Here is a 6,000-nt window from a genome sequence, read left to right on the forward strand (position 1 = left end):
CTGCCAAAATAAAACTGGCCTTGACAGCAGCCTGGCCTTGTGATTTGGCTTTTTTGAACAGAGCCTGTCGAGATTTGAGGCCTCGTTTTAATTCCTCTGCCTTTTGTAGCCTTTGTTCCATGTCCATATTCTTGTTTTTGTCCGCGTGTTTCGTTTCATAATGTCGTCTCAGATTATACTCTTTCAGTACCGCCACACTTTCTCCACACAGAAGACACACAGGTTTTCCAGCTACCTCCGTGAACATATACTCCGACTCCCACCTTGTTTGAAACCCCCGGTTCTCAGTGTCCACCTTCCGTTTTGCCATTTTTGATGGGTATCTGAAAGTTAATTTTACTGTGATGCTGACGACTGCTGTGCCAATAAATATTGAAATGAAGCAGCCTACTGCTCGGTGCGTCACCGTTGCATTGTGGGAAATGTAGTATTGGTGCGTGTAAAAGATCTGCGGGCTGCCGGCTTGCTGCGGTCTGCGGGCCGGTTCTAATAATAAATCAAGATCATCCCAGGGGCCGTAAAAAACCTTCTCGCGGGCCGGATGTGGCCCGCGGGCCTTGACTCTGACACCCCTGCTCTAGATCGACGTGTACGACAGCGTGTTCCAGTTCCCGCCAATATCCAGCAACTTTCGCAAAGCCATTGAAGAGGAGTGGGACAACATTCCACAGGCCACAGTCAACAGCCTGATCAATGCAAAGGAGATGCGTCGCGCTGCATGAGGCAAATGGTGGTCACACCAAATACTGACTGGTTTTCTGATCCATGCCCCTACTTATTTTAAGGCATCTGTGACCGACCAATGCATATCTGTATTCCCAGTCATGTGAAATCCATAGATTAGGGCCTAATTTATTTATTTCAATTGACTGATTTCCTTGTAAGAACTGTAACTCAGTAAAATCTTTGAAATTGTTGCATGTTGCGTTTGTATTTTTGTTCAGTATAGACCAATCAGTCCATTTTCTTGAGCAACTAGATATATGCCCAAACTGAGATGGAGCCTGATCACAGTATGATTTAAAAATATGGAAAAAATGTATCTGGATAACAAATCTCTCCCTCACACATACACACATCGCACTGAGCACGGACCGACGCCGAAGTCTCTCGGATGTCTTTTTTCAGTCCTGTCTATGATTGGTTCAGATTTGATCTAGTCTGGTCCGGACCAAATCTGAACCGATCTTAGACGTCTATGTTTTGTTCAGATTTAGTCCAGTCTGGACCGGCCTTGATTTGGCTCAACAATAGATGTCTATGTTTGGTCCAGTCCGGACTTGAGTTGGCCTAAACATAGACATCTATGATTGGTTCAGATTTGATCTGGTCCAGACAGCACAGTACATCACATACAATACAGTAGAACACAGCAGAGTACAGTACATTAAAGAAAAATAGTAAAATACAGTAGAGGACAGTACAATATCCTACTGAACTGTACTCTACTGAATTAAACTCTACTGTATTCAACTACTGTCCTGTACAATACTACTCTGCTCTACAGTACTGAACTGTGCCTTACTGTTCAAACTTCTGAAACATAGCCTAGACATCTATGACTAGTAAAGATTTGGTAGTTGTTTTGGGGGTAAAGCTCATTAGAATTATACCCAGCATGCATTGCACGTTTTTTTTTACATTTCGGTCATTCAGCGGATGCTTTTATCCAGAGTGACGTACAGTCAGTGCATTCAACTAAGGTATACAGTGCATTAGGAAACTATTCAGACCCCTTGACTTTTTTCACATTTTGTTACGTTACAGCCTCATTCTAAAATTGATTAAATTGTTTCCCCCCCTCAATCTACAAACAATACCCTATAATGACAAAGCAAAAACAGGTTTTTAGAAATGTTTGCAAATGTATTAATAATAAAAACTGAAATATCACATTTGCATAAGTATTCAGACCCTTTACTCAGTACTTTGTTAAAGCACCTTTGGCAGCGATTACAGCCTCAAGTCTTCTTGGGTAAGACGCTTCTCTGCAGATCCTCATAGATATCATCCTAACAAACTTGCCCTCCAAATACACCTCTGCTGTTTTCAACCAAGATCTCAGCGATCACTGCCTCATTGCCTGCATCCGTAATGGGTCAGCGGTCAAACGACCTCCACTCATCACTGTCAAACGCTCCCTGAAACACTTCAGCGAGCAGGCCTTTCTAATCGACCTGGCCGGGGTATCCTGGAAGGATATTGATCTCATCCCGTCAGTAGAGGATGCCTGGTCATTTTTTTTAAATGCCTTCCTCACCATCTTGAATAAGCATGCCCCTTTCAAGAAATTTAGAACCAGGAACAGATATAGCCCTTGGTTCTCTCCTGACCTGACTGCCCTTAACCAACAGAAAAACATCCTATGGCGTTCTGCATTAGCATCGAACAGCCCCCGTGATATGCAACTTTTCAGGGAAGCCAGAAACCAATATACACAGGCAGTTAGAACAGCCAAGGCTAGCTTTTTCAAGCAGAAATTTGCTTCCTGCAACACAAATTCAAAAAAGTTCTGGGACACCGTAAAGTCCATGGAGAATAAGAACACCTCCTCCCAGCTTCCAATCCGCTGCTGGAAGATTAGCGAAACACTGTTCACCAGCGACGAAATCCACTATAATTGAGAATTTCAATAAGCATTTTCTACGGCTGGCCATGCTTTCCACCTGGCTACCCCTACCCCGGACAACAGCACTGCCCTCCCCTCTGCTACTCGCCCAAGCCTTCCCCATTTCTCTTTCTCCCAAATACAGTCAGCTGATGTTCTAAATGAGCTGCAAAATCTGGACCCTTACAAATCAGCCGGGCTAGATAATCTGGACCCTTTCTTTCTAAAACTATCTGAAATTGTTGCCACCCCTATTACTAGCCTCTTCAACCTCTCTTCGTGTCGTCTGAGATCCCCAAAGTTGGAAAGCAGCTGCGGTTATCCCCCTCTTCAAAGGGGGGACACCTGACCCTAACTGCTACAGACCTATATCTATCCTACCCTGCCTTTCTAAGGTCTTCGAAAGCCAAGTCAACAAACAGATTACCGACCATTTCGAATCCCACCACAACCTTCTCCGCAATGCAATCTGGTTTCAGAGCTGGTCATGGGTGCACCTCAGCCACGCTCAAGGTCATAAACGATATCGTAACCGCCATCGATAGGAAACAATACTGTGCAGCCGTATTCATTGACCTGGCCAAGGCCTTTGACTCTGTCAATCACCACTCCTCATTGGCAGACTCGACAGCCTTGGTTTCTAATGATTGCCCCGCTGGTTCACCAACTACTTCTCTGATCGAGTTCAGTGTGTCAAATCGGAGGGGCTGTTGTCCGGGCTCTGGCAGTCTCTATGGGGGTGCCACAGGGTTCAATTCTTGGACCGACTCTCTTCTCTGTTTACATCAATGATGTCGCTCTTGCTGCTGGTGATTCTCTGATCCACCTCTACGCGCGACACTATTCTGTATACTTCTGGCCTTCTTTTGACACTGTGTTAACAACCCTCCAGGCGAGCTTCAATGCCATACAACTCTCCTTCCGTGGCCTCCAACTGCTCTTAAATACAAGTAAAACCAAATGCATGCTCTTCAACCGATCGCTGCCTGCTCCTGCCCGCCTGTCCAACATCACTACTTGGACGGCTCTGACTTAGAATATGTGGACAACTACAAAACCTAGTGTGTCTGGTTAGACTGTAAACTCTCTTCCAGACTCACATCAAACATCTCCAATCCAAAGTCAAATCTAGAATTGGCTTCCTATTCCGCAACAAAGCATCCTTTACTCATGCTGCCAAACATACCTTGTAAAACTGACCATCCTACCAATCTCGACTTCGGTGATGTCATTTACAAATATAGCCTCAAAACCCTACTCAATAAATTGGATGCAGTCTATCACAGTGCCATCCGTTTTGTCACCAAAGCCCCATATACTACCCACCACTGCGACCTGTACACTCTCGTTGGCTGGCCCTCGCTCATACTCGTCGCCAAACCCACTGGTTCCAGGTCATCTACAAGACCTGCTAGGTAAAGCCCCCCTTATCTCAGCTCGCTGGTCACCATAGCAGCACCTACCTGTAGCACGCGCTCCAGCAGGTATATCTCTCTAGTCACCCCCAAAACCAATTCTTCCTTTGGACGCTCTCCTTCCAGTTCTCTGCTGCCAATGACTGGAACGAACTACAAAAATCTCTGAAACTGGAAACACCTATCTCCCTCACTAGCTTTAAGCACCAGCTGTCAGAGCAGCTCATAGATTACTGCACCTGATAAACCCATCTACAATTTAGCCCAAACAACTACCTCTTTACCTACTGTATTTATTTATTAATTTATTTTGCTCCTTTGCACCCATATTTCTGTCTCTACTTTGCACTTTCTTCCACTGCAAACCAACCATTCCAGTGTTTTTTTTTTGTTTTTTTTTTACTTGCTGTGTTGTACTCACTTCGCCTCCATGGCCTTTTATATTTTTATTTATTTATACATATATTTGTTTGCCTTCACCTCCCTTATCTCACCTCATTGCTCACATTGTATATAGACTTATTATTTTTTTTCACTGTATTGATTATATGTTTGTTTTACTCCATGTGTAACTATGTGTTGTTGTATGTGTCGAACTGCTTTGCTTTATCTTGCAGGTCCAAGTGTAAATGAGAACGTGTTCTCAATTTGCCTACCTGGTTAAATAAAGGTTAAATAAATAAATAAAATAAAAAGATCCTCTCAAGCTCTGTGAGGTTGGATGGGAGCGTCGCTGCACAGCTATTTTCAGGTCTCTCCAGAGATGTTTGATCGGTTTCAAGTCCGGACTCTGGCTGGGCCACTCAAGGACATGTCCCAAAGCCACACCTGCGCTGTCTTGGCTGTGTGCTTAGGGTCGTTGTCCTGTTGGAAGGTGAACCTTCGCTCCAATCTGCGATCCTGAGCGCTCTGGAGCAGGTTTATCAAGGATTGCCCTGTACTTTTCTGTTCATCTTGCCCTCAATCCTGCCTAGTCTCCCAGTCCCTGCTGCTGAAAAACATGATGCTGCCACCACCATGTTTCACCGTAGGGATGGAGCCAGGTTTCCTCCAGACGTGGCACTTGGCATTCAGGCCAAAGAGTTCAATCTTGGTTTCATCAGACCAGATAATCTTGTTTCTCATGGTCTGAGAGTCCTTGAGGTGCCTTTTAGCAAACTCCAACCAGGCTGTCATGTGCCTTTTACTGAGGAGTGGCTTCCGTTTGGCCACTCTACCATAAAGGCCTGATTGGTGGAGTGCTGCATTGATGGTTGTCCTTCTGGAAGGTTCTCCCATCTCCACAGAGGAACTCTGTAGATCTGTCAGAGTGACAGAGTCACCTCCTTGACCAAGTCCCTTCTCCACCGATTGCTCAGTTTGGCCGAGCGGACAGCTCTTGGAAGAGTCTTTGTGGTTCCAAACTTCTTCCATTTAAGAAAGATAGAGACCACTGTTCTTGAAGACCTTCAATGCTGCAGACATTTTTGGTACCCTTCCCCAGATCTGTGCCTCGACACAATCCTGTCTCAGAGCTCTATGGACAGTTCCTTCAACCTCATTTCTTGGTTTTTTCTCTGACATGCACTGTCAACAGTGGGACCTCATATAGACAGGTGTATGCATTTCCAAATCATGTCCAATCAATTGAATTTACCACAGTTGGACTCCAATCAAGTTGTAGAAACATCTCAAGAATGATCAATGGAAATTGGATGCACCTGAGCTCAATTTCGAAGGCCCATAGCAAAGGCTCTGAGGCGCTTTGTAATACATTTGCAAGAATTTCTAAACAGTTTTTTCTCTGTCATTATGGGTGGGGTATTGTGTATAGATTGATTAAATGAAATGTTTTCTTCATCAATTTTAAAATAAGGCTGTAATGTAACAAAATGTGGAACATGTCAAGGGGTCTGAATACTTTCCGAATGCACTGTATAAACAACAACATATCACAGTCATAACAAGAACATTTCTGTAACAGTTACGGAGAATGTT

The sequence above is a fragment of the Salvelinus sp. IW2-2015 genome, linkage group LG15 (genome assembly GCF_002910315.2).
Source record: "Salvelinus sp. IW2-2015 linkage group LG15, ASM291031v2, whole genome shotgun sequence".
In the NCBI taxonomy this organism is placed as follows: Eukaryota; Metazoa; Chordata; class Actinopteri; order Salmoniformes; family Salmonidae; genus Salvelinus; species Salvelinus sp. IW2-2015.